Below are 15927 nucleotides of genomic sequence, written 5' to 3'. Positions count from 1 at the left end.
ATCCCTCCCACCCACCCCTCTGGCAACGTCGGTATCCTCGGTACCATTTGTTTGTCGTCTTAAACTGGCAGAGAGCTCAGGAAGCCAGGGTCTTACATAAACCCTACCCAGTATGGCTCTTTGCTGGGGAACTGATCCCTCCCAAAACCCTCATTGTTATTCTCTCATGATGCCGAGGGATCTGCCGAGCACCCACAGCCAAACCTACAGCAGGACTGAGTGCGAGGTTGGGGTGCTGTGTTTACATGTGTGCTCTGTCAGGGGGGACTGAGCTAACTGTACACACAGGATTACAGACAGAGTACAACTTTTAAAGCTGAAATGTCACTCATTTATTGAGGACGTGGTCATCGTTTTTCCCTCAACTTCAAATCGCTACACAGGGGGCAAAAAAAATCTTGTTCATTAATCCTTCCAGGTCTGTTACATTGCTGACTTTGCGCGATCATAATCGCTTAAAAGACTCCATGAGACAGGTCTTCTTTGTCAAATTGAATTTCCTCTCCACTATCACCAAGTGGCAGATATTCATCAAGGGGAAAGGGGGAGAAAAAGATTTCAAAAGGTACAATATAATAGGCTCGAACACACTTCCAGGGATGTCCACATTCTCCTACGTGTGGAGATTACACTCTGCAGCCACGGAGCTGCTGACTCTGTCAGGGGTTTGATTTAAATGTCCAAGGTAGAGCTTGATCAAAACATGTCCTTTTTCAGTCTGATCAAAGACAATATGGCCGCTGGGGTCTATGAAATCCATGCTGTGCACTCTCAACCTCTGTATTTACAGAACAGAGCTCAGCTTCATTCAATAAAATATGCATAAAGCACGAGCTGCCTCATGTGATTGCCTCATCTCCGGCAGCTATTCAAGAATTTTCTCTAGGATTTTTTGGGAAATTCACGTATAGAGTTGAAATATCTATTTAGTCAAATTTGGGAAGTGGACTTTACGGGATCTCTATATTTGCCGTGGCTCTGCATATTCTTACATTACACTCGGGCTGTTCTTTAGCTGGCTGTAAAATACTATTAATAAATTATATGCTGTGGATACAAGCCTCACTGATCCTACCACAGTGGTTGAACTATTTCATATCCAATATGAAGATTTTTTTTTTTTTATCTTAAGGCACCTGAGACAGTTTCCCCCCCCCTATAAAAACCAAATAAAAACTTTTCTAAAACTAAACCCTTAAAAAGTTTAACTTGTTTCCTCTCTTCAGCAAAACAATAATGTGGAGCCCATCACGGTGTGCAGAAGAAATATTGTTCACAGTGACCTCCAAGTGACTACCGGAATGGGTTCAAGGTATGAATATAAAAATCTAATAGTGTGAATCTGAGGCTGCTGGGACAACTGAGATTTCTTCTATTTGCAGCTAAGGCTTCATCAAAGTATCCTTTATAAGGTGCATTTTTGTCAGCCTTTCTTTTTTCTCATTACTGACCTGAAAGGACAGTAAGAGAAAAAAAAAGTTGGCATCGGTGTTGGAAAAAAAGAGAAAGAGAGATTGGAAAGTGTCTGGAATCATAATCAAGTCTGGGATGTACACAGAGAAAATGAATCTTATCTTTAGGTCAGAGGCGGATGATCTGACAAAGAAGCCCACAAGCTGCCACTCGAGTTCACTTTCCACTTCTGCTACTTTCTTTTTGTTTTTTCCAAATGCTTTGATTCGCTCTACCCTTTCCCATGGTGGAAGTCCCTTGGATAGCAACCGAGTAGGTCTAATTGATTTCTCTTGTTCATGTCGGGTAGAGGCAGCAGCATCGAACTGTGCAGAGTACCCTGGCTCCAGCTTGCCTGCATTATTCCTTTCTGTTTTCTTCTTTGCCTCCATATCCCAGTAGACTATAAGGCCAATATTCAACATACCAGTGCCCTCTAAACTCTCACAAGATGCCAGATGGCTGAGGTATGCCAAAGCAATCGCATGTATGGAGGTAAAATAACACCTTGGCGCTGTACACGTGGCTTACATAAAGGTCAGGCTGTAAGATTACACTGGCGTTTACGCTTCTGAAATCACACCAAGTCGTTATCGCAGCTAGACTCTATCGTGCCGAAATAACTAGCGGTAAAGGCGATGATATCATGAATGCCCATTCAGCCAACTCCAGTGCAGCAGCTTTGCAGAAAATAGTAGCTTTGTAGAATTATTCCAATCATTCGTATTTCATTACTATAATATATTGATTTTTTCCCGACAATTAAACAAAAACAAGCCTGCAGTTCCAATTGCTTTTGCATTTCTTTGCATGACATTCAGGAATCCTCGCATTCACCCTACTTCAACAGGGATTGTGACTCAAGGCAGCACATCTATAGCATTTTCCTCTTGCCTTTGTCTTTGGTCGGTATCCATCAGTTTTGTCACTTCCTGCCATGTCAGGGGAGCAAGAAGGCAATGCTTTTCTATTTAATATTTTTTTCTGTTTGTTTTTTCAATTTTAACAGCACAATGCAGACCAGATTTTCCTTCTACAACAACAATACAGCCGACAGTCGAGCAGGGAAGGAAAACATCCACCACAACGTTGGCGGCTGAGATGAATTTCTAATCACGCATGATTGAGCTTGGATTAGAAGCACTGCTAGAGAAATTAGGTAACAGCAAATTTACAACAAAAGCACTCTAACTAAACAGTGTTTTCTGCTGGTTCAAGATCAAGACAGCCATGGTCAAATTAAAGCTCAGCAGAAATACAAGGAACATCATCTCACAGATAGCATAACTGCCATCATATGGTTGTATAAAGAATACTTAGCACTGCTAATGCATCATGAACCATCCCTGAATAATTCATTGAAATGCCATGAAATTTACATATTACAGAATTGCATTTGTGTAGGTCAAAAATATGACACCCTTCAGTACTGCACGGAATACTGTGGACTAGCCAAAGATTTACATCACCAATGGTGGAAGAAATTAAAAGCAACTTTATTGACAGATCACATGACGGTATAGAGCTTGCATCATCTTTTAATAGAGGTGCTGAATTTAAGCTTCATCTTAAATCATGTATTACCAGAGAGTGGTGGCTGTCATATATGAGTAATTAATGCTACAGTTAGCAAAAAATAATTTAAAAAACCCATAATAAGTTTGATTAATTGTGCCTTTCCTGAATATAATAAAATAATAAAAAATAATTTAAAAACCCATAATAAGTTTGATTAATTGTGCCTTTCCTGAATATAATTCCATCAGATGTTTGTCTGCTACAAACATCTGCTATATAATCAGCAGCTTATGGTGGCTAATGCTAGCTGTTAGCATACATTAGCTACTTCTTCAGATAACACTGAGTCAGTAATGCATGTGTTGACGTATGCTTTGGCTATCAGTGTAGCCAAAGATTACATTACTCTGTCATGCTTCAGACTGTTATAAAAGATATCATATTTCTTGGACAGCTAACACTGAAAGCACCTATCATAAATTTACAGTCTTTTTAATATAATGTGCAATTTCAGCTAAATAACTAAATGAAAGAAAACAAGAGTAAATTCATCCTTTCCAGATCCTGAAAACTAGTTTTATTGCTTAAATAAACCTTTTTTCTTTCAACTTAAACTGCTCTAAATTTAATCTAAAAATGATTTGCAGACAGAGAAAACCAAATTCACCTTTGAAAGCAAAATAGCATGCTGTTTCATTTACTCGTTGTTAATTAGGTCAATCATTAACATGATATGCTTTTTCTCAGTTTATTACTAACAGTGATTTGCTACAATCGTACTTGTTTTGTTGCAGTACAGTAAGCAGCTTATGGTGGCTAATGCTAGCTGTTAGCATGCATTAGCTACTTCTTCAGATAACACTGAGTCAATGATTTGAACTGTTTGTCTTTTAATAATGCATGTGTTGACATATACTTTGGCAGTCAGTGTGCCCAGAGTTTTAAAAAGAAAGACTACATTACTCTGTCATGCTTCAGACTGTTATAAAATATATCTTATTTCTTCGACAGCTAACACTAGGAGCACTTATGCTAACTTTACAGTCTCCATAATATAACATGATATTTTTTTTCCTCAGTTTATTACTCGAAGCGATTTGCTACAGTCTTACTTGTTTACGTGCAGTATAATAAGCAGGTTATGATGGCTAATGCTAGCTAACGGCACATTTCATCTAACAACACTGTCCATTCAACAGTTTTCTTCCTTTTTCCTCTTACACAGTCTGGTTCAGGGTGCAAAGTTGGAAAAACATTACGATACATGACCATGCATCAGATAGCTGCTGCTACTGCAAAAACACACACACACACACACACACACACACACACACACACACACACACACACACACACAAAAACATGTTGTATAACCAAGAACAGGTCTTGCACAGGCCAAGGACATCTTTTGAAACTTTACAGTATCTTCACAATAATACGTAATTTTGCCAGGAAAACAGATCTGTACATTCCCTTGTAGACTTCAGACTCAGTGTTTTTTGTTGGCGTGTTATGATGCAAACTTGTAGTCATTAATCAAGGCTTACTGGGCTCTAACCTGGAGAAGGCAAATATTGATTGCTCTCAGATAAGACTTGACATGTGGTTACCCAGCTATCAGATGGCAAAAAAGTACATTTCATCTGTGCCACTTATATAACATCAGTCTATCCTGATCACTTGTAATGCCTTTTTTTAATTTATTTTTTTATTGTTTAACATTAACTTCAATATCAACGCTGGGCTTTTAAATTAAAATGTGACCAGCGTGAAGAAAGAAAAGGATTAATAAACCGCTCTTAATTGGATAACATGAGCAATCTGCAACGGCTCACCTTCCTACTGTATCACATACATCAGACTTAATAGCACTGACATCTCCTGCACGAGGCAAAAGTTGTTGTTTAACAACTTAATGAGTGTCTGATTTATGACTGGAGCCCGGTGTCTGATAAATAAACAGCACAGGTGAGAGGGTTTCATCTCACAGAGCGTTTTCTAATCAACAGCTAAGAAGAGACGAAACATTTAAGGTTGTACTTGTGTGCATTGGGCCTGCGAATAAATGTGTGCGAGTGTGCCGGCTTGCTGAAGTGAATTCCACTCATCATTCAATTCTTCCAGAGTGTGCATAAAATAACTGATTAGTTGCATCTATCAAATTCCTAAATCTCCAATATTTCACGTACGTATTGAAATATCATCAAGGAAGCGCAAAAGGTCAATACACACACTGTCGGGGAGGGAGGGGGGGATAAATATCATCCTGTTCTTATTAACAGTCATGTGACAAACCACATCTGAGACTGTGTGACGCGCATATTCGCGCACATCCACGCGGGGAATGGGTTTGTATTGTCATGTGACCGTGTGTGAATCTCAATGAGATGCATTTTGTGCCAAGTAGCCAAGGGAGTTGTTAAATGTGACGGCATCAGAACATCCAGTTTCGGAGAGGCTGTGTCCATGAAGGGACAGCGACACCCTCATGAGTGAGAAGCTCGCTCTGCAAGAGACGTGGAACTTTGGCAGCCCATGCATCAGCTAGCACAAAATGAAGCCTGCCTCATCCAAGAGCATTAAGATGCGGATAAATAAATAAAACATTGCCACCATGAGAGGAGAGGCAATGTGACAGCGGGATTTTTATTTTTTTTTGTGCTTGCTTTCATGTTGGCAGGCGCAGGCATTTTATTTTGGGATGAATCAAAACTTCCTGAAAACGCCTGCGCCAGGTGTATCTAATTATCTGACAGTGCATCCTCATTATAAAACGGCCCCTGGGAGCCGGGCGTTCGGCTTGCCGAGCCTTGGACCGCAATCAAGGTGCTCCTAACAGCAAGCGCACGAAGATAATATAGACACTACGTTTCCATAGATGTACTGAGCCCACTTTTTTTTCTTTTTTTTTGCAGAGAACTAGCCAGTGTTTGCACTTTCACGATACTGTGTGTGCCCGTTTTCTTTAAAAATCCATATATACCTACACGAATGCTGTAGTTTTGCTTGTTTGCGGCGCATCCATGTGACAAACACGTGTCAGTACAGTTAGACAGTCTGAGGAATGAAAGGAAAAACAGCTATACATGTATTAGCAGCTGTTATGACAGCCCCTTGCTGTCTCAGCCATGCCCTGATTATGTCACCTGGATGAAGTTTATAAACCATAATTACAGCTTATTCCTGATTCTCTCCAGGGACGTGCAAGCAGGCAAAAGGAAAAGTGGGTGTGTTGTCAACACGGTCACACTAGAGCAAACTATGTTAGGGCATAATTAATGAGAGAAAAGGATCTGCAGAAGTGGCAGAAGTGCAGCTCTGTAGCTGACAACGCTGGATGCTGATCTGGTGGGGGGGTCACCGTGGAGGACGCAACTGTGAGCAAGCCCACCTGTCTTTCTCCTGCTTATGATTTCCGGCCACAGCTTAAATCCCATCCAGCAGTGATTGATGTGGGCTTGGCGAGTGGGTCTGGGAGCATCACTCAAAGGCAAGATGGAGGAAAAGCTGCGGAATGTTTCCAGTTTATGAAGTGATGATGGCGAGGGAGGAGGGAGGGAGGGAGGGAGGGGGCAATCTTACCTAGGACTAATCTGTGGAAAGCTTTGCAGCAAATGATTCAAATCCGCTTTATGCTCAAATGTGTGTTTACTCACAGGGACACCTGAGCTGCGTGACCACTGACTTTCAGCATTACTTTTTCCCATATTGCAATTTGCTGGTCATCTAAAGAGGGTGTGAGCACTTCACCTGATGTTCCTTCTAGATTTGGCAACATTATTACCTTCATATAATTACTTCTACTAGAGATGTTTTTTTAATGATAATACGTGATTACCTTCTAATTTGAACTGGTTTAAGAAAGAAAGACACAAATATTTAAACTGACAGATCATTAGGGATTAGAATAATGATAAGCAACCCTTAATTACATTCCAAACTAGGATGAGTAAAGTCTTTTTTCAATAAAGCAGCTTAATATTAAGACAAACTCATCTGCATGAATAAAAACTGTGTTGCTGAGCCACATTAGTGCCTTTTTTATGCGTTACATTTTAGTGGACCCTGTGTCACAGTTTCCTCTGCTTACCCATTTAGTTCCTTTTGAAATGCAACAGTATCTCTTGCACTGCCTCATGACTGGCAGACCGTAATGCTATTACCTCTCCTTGATGGTCATGCTCACTTAGCCCCCTGTCACTCTACACTAGCCAGCGAAGACACATCTCTCTGACTGGCTGTCCTTGCCCTCATTTGCGAATGCTTCTCTTTGCTACAAAATACCGAGGAACCACAAACTTTTCACTTCATTATCTTGCTTTTTAGAGGCTTTCCACTTTTCTTTTTTTTTCCCTCGGGCTGCAAAGTATGAGTGCAAATCACGGGTAATTGGCTATATATGAATCACTTGTCAGTAGTAGTCTGAAAAAAAGAAAAACTCTTTAACGCAGGAAAGGGATCGCATAAATTATGGAACGCCCAAATCAGGCAGTGATGGAGGGAGGAAATAAAAAAATAAAAAAAACAAAACAAAAAACACAGGCATGTCCTGACACACTACTGCGCATGAGCCACTGTCAGTCACCAGTCAAATCTGGCATCAAAGCCTGTCAGATAACAGCAGCAAAATGGGTAAACTGGGTGAGTCACAGCCCACCCACCGGCTACACCACCTGAGTCAGGAGCTCTTGGGCACGCATCAACGCGCGCGCACACACGCACGCACGCATGCATTCATAGATAGACTAAGCAAATCGTCTCAGTTTGCAGAAGCAAACATTACACCAAACTTTCTCAACACGTCCCACAACTATGGCACAGAATAACCCCCCCCTTAACACACACGCACACATTTCCAGCTTGTTTATGCGTGCCCGCGCATCCTCCGGAGCGGGCAGAGCATCGTTCGGGGCAAAGATGGCTCTCTCCCCCTGTCTCTCTCTCTATTTCTATTTTGTGTGTCCGTGTGAGCGCAGTACGTGTTATAAATGTTGACGATATAAATTCTGTTAAATATCTCGCCGCCATCTGGAGTGTAACAGCGAGCGGCAGCCCGGTGCACGTTGCGTTTGCGCCACATTCTCCACAACATCCCTCCAAAGCAAAGATGTGCAAAAAATGAAATTTAAAAAAAAAAAAAAACACCCCGGGCTCCTACTCACATCGCGGCACGACACAGAACTTGGAGCGGACACAGAAAAAACGACACTTTATTCCACACATGGAAAACATGACGAGCCGCTCTCGGCTGCAATTGACAGAATACGAAAAGAAAAAGTACTACTTACTCTATACCCAGGCGGAAGAATGCAAAGCCCTCGCAACTGTAGATAAAAAAGGAAAATAAAAAAATGAGGGATGCGCTTCGTGTTGTTATTTTTCATTCAAAGAGACCAACTTAGTAATGGATAGCTGGGTGTCTTCTCAAACGTGAAGCCTTTTTTTTTTTTAAAAATAAATGTATATGTACATATCTCTGTGTACAAAAATCTCCACTTACCATGGGCTGTCCGAATAAATTCCTTAGGAAATTCCAGAGGAGTCCCTTCTTTCTTCACTCAAAGTCAGAAAACAGCAATGCCTTTTTCTTATTCCAAAAACAGGCCCCCGAATGAACTGAAAGAGAGAAGAGACCGAAAAAAGGAAGAAGAAGAAGAAGAAGAAGCCACAACAAATTCCGTTAGAACCAGGAGTCCCCCCCTCCCCAACACCAACACCACCACCACCCAAAAAGTGTTGACCTAACATCTGTGAAGGAGAGCAAACAATAAAAAAAAAGGCAACTCGCAATAAATTGGCGGAATGGACAGATGGTACCTGCTCTCTTTATCACTGCCGACAAAGACAATGAGAGCGGCAATAAGATGGGCACAAAACTGAGAGCTGAGCTTTCCTTAGGAAACGCAGTCCCGGCGTGCTGTCGGATTCTACGCGCGCGCGTGCACGCACGCACGCACACACAGCTGCCGACGACGGCGGGAGCGAAAGCGAGAGAGGGAGGGAGGGGGGGAGAGAGGAGACCTGGGATGCTACGCTCCAAAGCTGCACTACGCAGTCTGGCCGCTTGATGGCCAGCTAGAAGAGCTGCTGAGACTGGGATGTTTCCCAGCACTGTGAAAAGCTGGAGCCAAGTGTATACCCTCATTATCAAATGTTTAAAAAAATCTCAGTGTTAATGTTAAGCTGCCATCTGAGCTACGAGCCCATCATTGTGCATGTTGTGCATTGACAGCTCTAAATTGTTCAAATAAACCCTGAAGCAGGGGCCTCACTTTAGTTCAGGAGCTACATTTAGCAACACAGATCACAAGCGGGTCAGCGAGGGAGACGCTTTACCAAACAGGCGACGCAACTTCTAAAATGTATTGCTGGTTTTTAAAGCATGCTGACGTTACATAACAATTTAACAGCATTACGTACCAAGACAGTGGGGAAAAGCACCAAACTTTCAAAAGTAGAGTTTTTGTAAGTGAAAGATTCAAAACAGCAACAGTGTTTCAAACAACTTCCCCAGATCTAGAAAAATACTTTCCATCTAAGCTAACGCTATCATCACTAGATCCGGAGCAATTTATTTTACACTTTATTTGAATTAGACAAGTTTATTATGGTGATTATGTCCTTGGGCACAGTTCAGGGGGACGATATTTTACTTTTATATGATGATAACCCGAGCATGATGGTGGCACAGTCCATCATCTGGGCAGGGCCCCATCTCTGCGTGGGTTCTCTCCAGAAGCTCCTGCGTCCTACCAGAGACATGCATTTAGTTTTTCTGTTAAATGGTGATTAGAAATTACTTGTAAATGTGAGTACAAGAGTTTTCTGTCTGTGTTTTAGCCTTGTAACAGGCTGGTGTTCTGTCCAGGGTGTACCCCCCCACATCAGCACCTGTGGCTCCAGCCCCACAGTCTTGAACTGAATAAGCAGAAGAAGAAGAACTGATATATGTTAATATTGCAGCTTTCATTGACTTTAGTGATTAGGATTTCACATTCAAAGGGGGGAAAAACACTATGCTTCCAATGGATGGATGGATAAGGAGTCTGGCAACACAGTGGCCTTTACTGAGAACTGGATCGCGCCGTAAGACTTGGTCTAAAAGTAGTTTTGACATGTTTTTGCCATGAAACTGGATCAGCAATAAAATCCAGTGTTACTTACACTAAGTAAATTCAAGCCCACTGCAACTACTGTCATCTAGGAATAAGCACAAGTACAATTTTTCCAAAGACAGTGTGGTGTTTGCTGTCAAAATACAACTGTTGGGTTAGTATACCTTTATAATGATGAACATTGTAAAGGTATACCTAATATATTTGGAGCCCGCCATTGGCTGGAAATCCATGCAGTGAAATGCTCCACAGATAGAAAATACAAATATATATTATGGAAAATACACATTTTTAATAGTATTCAGTAAGACAGAATAACGGCACAGTGGCCTCTTGCATCATTTTAGTATATGATACAACTAGGAACACATTAATGACTACCATTTTTTTTCACATTAAAGTCAGTGAATCCTTAAAAATTGCAGTGAGAAATGACTTCATGTATCTGTCAGTACTTGAGCAGCTAAAATGTAGTTGACTGTTTCTTAAGTATCAGTCCATCACAGGTTTTATTGTTTTCATCACAATAAAACCTGATGAGAAGTGAGAGGGGAGAAGTTCTTGCTAAAATGAGAAAAACACAATTTGTGATGGTGAATAGCAAAAAATTCTCAGTATCCTGGAAGAGTTCTTTTCGAGCAAAGATGGCGATTATTTGCTCATTACTATAGAAGCTGACATCGTTCCGCTATCAAGTGCAGCGTTTCCATTTATTCCGTAGCTCACCAATTCACAAGCACTGATCTCAAGCTGCTCCTGAGGCCTCGCTGAAGGTGCAAGTTTTTTTTTAAACTAATTACGCTGCAGAAAATTCCTACTGAGAAAATACTTGAAAGTGGAATCATCTGATCTCTGCAAGTGAATTTGTTAAAGCTGACACTTTAGATAGTTGTAATTCGTGCTTGCAAATGATAGCTTAGTTTAGGCTGTGGATGAAAAGGCTTACTTTATCATCTTCTTTAAAAAACATAGCGAACTGGGGAATATATGTAGCCCATGTTTAAGTTATCCAAATTAATCCAAAACTATAAGAGGTAAGACTAAAGGTAACTTTAACCACATGAAATTTCCCCTTGTGGGACTAATAAAGGTATCTTATCTTATCTTATCTTATCTTATCTTATCTTATCTTATCTTATTACCTGTGCAACACGCAAACTAAGGATCTTACAGTTGTTGCATAGACAATGCATAATAAAACTAAAAGTAAACCTTGAGGTGTTTCTAGACCTTGAATTAAGTCAAACATTGGAAAGTTTGAAAGAGAAACTTGTCTGCACACAATATCTAACCCATGCATCCTGCTGGACTTATGTGTAGAGGCACAGATATGAGGAGGGCTACAAAAATAGGTCACGCTGAAGGTTCCCAAGACCACAGTAGCCTTCACATTTCTTAAATATAAGTTCCTCGAAACCGGTTGCCTGCAAATGTTGGAGAAGTACCTTAATAAATGATGGGACCAGGAACTTGGTCATTCTGCCTGAGCTCCAGAGATCCTGCTTGGAGATGGGAGAAAAACTTCCAGAAATGCAATCATAATTGTAGGCTTTACCAGTCTGGGCCTTTTATGGCAGATTTGCCAGACAAAAGCCTCTCCTCGGTGATAGACTGAGGAGAATGAAAACCCGCTTGGAGAAAAAGCCCCTAAAGGACTTTCGGACAGTGAGAAACAAAATTCTCTGGTCTGATGAAACCAAGATTTCCTTTGGGAGTGCACTGGCCCCACTACACCTACCCAATAAGTTTTGCTTTATTTTGTAGCTGCAGGCAGATGAAGGTGGATAGACTCAGGAAAGAAGCTGAAGAGATTCCACGTAGTGCAGGTGACGAATGACCTGCGCTGACTTTGAGATGCCGGTTTGGTGACAAGAACTCTGCTAAGGTGTGTGGGGTCAGCGGTGACCTTGCCAGTTCTTTTCTTCTTCAACTCATGCTAGTTTACCACCTGCACTTTCTTCAACTCTGCCAAGTTACAGACTTTACATCCTGTAACCAAAAATAAAGTGCTGAAGTTACTGTACACATTCTGCAGGCAACTTAGAGGTCAATCTGTCTGAAGCAGAGTAGCTGTTTGAAGTTTGTCTTTTTTCTTTTTTTGTGCATTCATTGACTCAAAGGCATTTATGTTCACAGTATGTATATTAAAACTATCAGAAAACACGAGGTACTTCTTAGTTTTTAAATCCACTGACTATAAAGATTTTCCTGTTAAAAAACAGAAGCCTTTGTGAGAACTGTTAAAGGTTACCATTAGGTCTACGGCTCAGCTTGAGTCTGTTTTCAGGCTGTTGGCTTCCTGCAGGTTGGGATGGGTCTGTGCCTACAATAATCAACACAGACTCTGAAAACTGTATTACTTTCATCTTTAAAATAACTTTCAAATTAAAACCTTATGTCTTAGCCTTGCATCATCTCACAGTCACTGCTCTGCGGTGGACTGATTCCTTTTGCTAAGGCACTATGGTGAGGTTTACCTACCTTATTTTGCCTTATTACATGGACAGATACATGTTTTGTGTGTGTGTGCGTGTGTGTGTCTTTGTACAAGTTATTAAATATATTGAGATTGGAGAAGTACAGCAAGCAAAAAGGCATTAAGGAGTTTAATTTACATGCAGCAGTTCTAGTACTCGGTTGGACCCCTTTGGCTTTCAGAACTACCTTAATTCTTCATAGCAGATTCAATAAGTTGCTGGAAACATTCTTCAGAGATTTTTGACCATATTAACATGATAGCATTGCATAATATCTGAAGATTTCTTAGCTATACGGCCATGGTAAAAATCTTATGTTCCAGCCGCATCCCAAAGGTTCTCTATGGGATTGAGATCTGGTGACTGTAAAGTCTGAGTGAACCCATTGTTAGGTTCAAGAAATCAGTTCGAGATGATTACAGCTTTGTGGCATGGTGCATTATCCTGCTGGAAGCAGTTATCTGAAGATGGGTACACTGTGCTCATGTAGGGATGGGCAGAGTCAGCAATAATATTCAGGCTGTGGGGTTTAATACATGCTACATGATGCTAAAGGAACCAAAGTGCAACAAGAAAACTTTCCCAACACCATTACACCTCAAGTAGCATGAAACACTGACAGAAAGCAGGGTTGATCCATGCTTTCATGTTGCTTATGGAAGCTAATCGGGCAGCGTTTTGCCAGTCTTCTATCATCCAATCTTGGTGATCCCATATGAACTGTAGCCTTGGTTTCCTGTTCTTAGCTAAGAGGAGTGATCTTCTGCTGCTGTAGTCCATCTGCTTCAAGATCTTGTGCATTCACAGATGCTCTTCTACATACCTTGGTTGTAATGAGTTATTGTTGCCATCCTATCAGCTCACAGCAGTCTGGCCTTTGTCCTCTGACCTCTAGTGTCAGCAAGGAACATTCACTCTACTGGAATATTTTCTCCTTATTTGGATCTTTCTCCGTAAACCCTAGAGACGACTGCGTGGGAAAAACCCAGTCGATCAGAAGTTTCTGAAACAGTCAGAGGAGAAAGGCCAGACTGCTTTGCAACGTCCATGTCAGATTCAAAGTCAAAGTCACTTAAATCACAGTTGTTTCCTATTCTGATATTCAGTTTCAGCTTCGGCATGGTGATCACCATGCCTACGTGCCTGAATGCTAACATTACCATGTGATCCGCTGATTAGCGAGCAACTGAACAGGTGTACCTAATAAAGTGGCCAGAGAGTATATATTTAGAAAAACCCCTAAATGTGAGATAATGTTTGGTTTTACAAAACAGTTTGAACATGAAAGAATTTTTGATAATGAGCCACGTATCACATCCTGCTGTGTGCAGTCACCACTCACTTGCTTAAAGTGGATAATATAACCTTTGTTTCCATTGTCCAAGGTTGCGCTCGCCATGCTGGAGAGCTGTGTTACAAAAGCCACCTTTTCTTCATGTGTCATGACTCGTTTCATTTCCTGAGCCTGCCAAGCTTGACTGTTATGTGATTTTTAATCTTTAACCCTTATATTATCCACACCATAGCACATTAATCTGCTTTGCACAGAGGGGCGAACATTTTGTATAAGCATTTTAAATGCACTGTACAGAGTACATATGTATAGAATTGAACATTATAAGCTTTTTATGCCCACTACTTATTTTATTTCAGGGTTAATGCTCTCACAGTACTGGTGCAACAGACAAAAGGCGGAGGATAAGGGGATTCCTTTATATTTACATATGTATATATCTTTATATTTTTTTGACATTATTAGATTGGGCAAATATAGCTGAAGTTTTGCCCAAATGTGCAATATAAATACAAGTTGAGTGGGTGAAGCTATGCTCAGTGCTTTGTATCTGGTATTCACTTTGGTTCACAGAAGTTAGGTGATATTTATGAGTCACTGCATTATTCTGGGAGACAGGAATGATTTGGAATGTTCTCTTGCTCACACCCGCTTCAAGAGGCGCACTTCCACGACTCCACAGCTCTTTAATACCTCTTGTGATCACTGCTGGATTATAGGACAAAGCAGATTTGCATATTTTTCTTGTACCATGAAATAATGTGGCCATTTCCAGCATGCCGCATTCCAGTGTACAGTCTGTGTAGATTTACTCGGAACACTGTCGAATGTCTGATGTGAAATACAATCACGTGAGCTGAATGGGCAAGTACAGTAGAGAGGATGTAGATGAGAAAGAGGAGGGGGGGGGTAAAGAGATGGAGAAGTATACTACTCCTGTGATGCTATCATTAGCTCTCTTTAGATTAGGGAGCTAACCTCGCTCTGGCCTTGCCTGAAGAAAGAACGATGAGAGAAACTAAGAGATCAGTTGGCAACGTGCCGTGCTAAAGCAACAGCACAAATGCCTCTATAATGTTGGGTTTTTTTTAACAAACATGTTCATTTCAACAACAACAACAACAACAAAAAATTCACGCTGACAGCTGCAAGCACCAATGTGAAGTCGCCTGTCACAAGCAATTACAGTATATCAGACTGAAGTTCCTGTTGTCCTCAGAGATCACATCTCATGAGGCTCAGGCTGAAAGAGATGGAGAACAGTGACAAAAACATTCAAAAGCCCGTGCCGTGTTTGAACGTCCGCGCTACGTTGGCTAAGGGGAGCTTATAAGCCTCCAAGGCAGCCATACTTATTTGGCGCCTAGTTGGACAATCTGTATCTTTAAATCACGCGTTCTCGCTTCGACGCTCAGCAGGTGATCAGCGCTCGGCCGAGGAATTTTTAATATTTCTTATATGATGTTAACGTGGCGTCTACTGCCAGTGCAGGAAAATCTGCTACAACTGCAGCTTGGCTTTGTTTAGTTAAATGACTAAAATGAAATATTAGAGCTTGGAGTAATCCATTACATACACAGCCATCCATTCTTCTCCAAGCCTCAGAGGCCTTCGGCATGATAGGAGTCCTGCGCGAAAGGATCCTAAATGAATGAATTGGGACTGTGATTGATTCTAATTGGACGGGTCTTTTAGAGCCTTTCATCTTAAAAAAATAAAAAAAATAAAAAATTACAATAGTTGCCAGACAAACTTTTTCTCCAAGACACTACACAGCAGTCGGAGTACTTATAGCCCACACGATTAACCTCTTGATAGTGGCATTGTAAAGACACTGTCAGTTAAACAGCAAATGAAACAAAGTTTTTGCCGGGGGACTGCATAGATCTGCACCAATTAGATGACTACTATCTGACTCCCTGTCACGTAGCGAGGGTCGTCCCCAGCTGTAGGTTTCTCTCTGTCTCGTTGACTCATTAAATGTGATTTGAAACATTTTTGGACAACGAGTCTTGCCCCCCCCCCCATCACAGTCCTGAAAGGACTGACAAATGAAAAGTGTTCTCCAGCC

General features: G+C 41.2%; 1 protein-coding gene across 34 annotated transcripts in view; it reads right to left on the bottom strand.

The window, feature by feature from the left end:
* ptprda (protein tyrosine phosphatase receptor type Da) overlaps positions 1-8906 on the bottom strand; it is a 426095-nt gene extending 417189 nt beyond the window's left edge. For 23 of the 34 annotated variants that reach the window (XM_085451392.1, XM_085451404.1, XM_085451395.1 and 20 more), the window contains exons 1-3: positions 8788-8906; positions 8471-8586; positions 8259-8294 (exon numbers count right to left, since the gene is read on the bottom strand). The gene's annotated coding sequence lies outside the window, so the exon portion shown is untranslated. The remainder of the gene's footprint in view (positions 1-8258; positions 8295-8470; positions 8587-8787) is intronic. The other 11 variants (XM_085451413.1, XM_085451418.1, XM_085451414.1 and 8 more) reach the window with 3 other exon arrangements.
* Between the last annotated feature and the right edge of the window lie 7021 nt (positions 8907-15927).

Source organism: Copadichromis virginalis, linkage group LG3 (assembly GCF_057382275.1).
Source record: "Copadichromis virginalis isolate Kocher_CV1m ecotype Utaka linkage group LG3, C_Virginalis_male_GT1.1, whole genome shotgun sequence".
Taxonomy (NCBI): Eukaryota; Metazoa; Chordata; class Actinopteri; order Cichliformes; family Cichlidae; genus Copadichromis; species Copadichromis virginalis.
The sequence above is the reverse complement of the archived record's forward strand: the minus strand, read 5'-3'. Positions and strand labels throughout refer to the sequence as shown.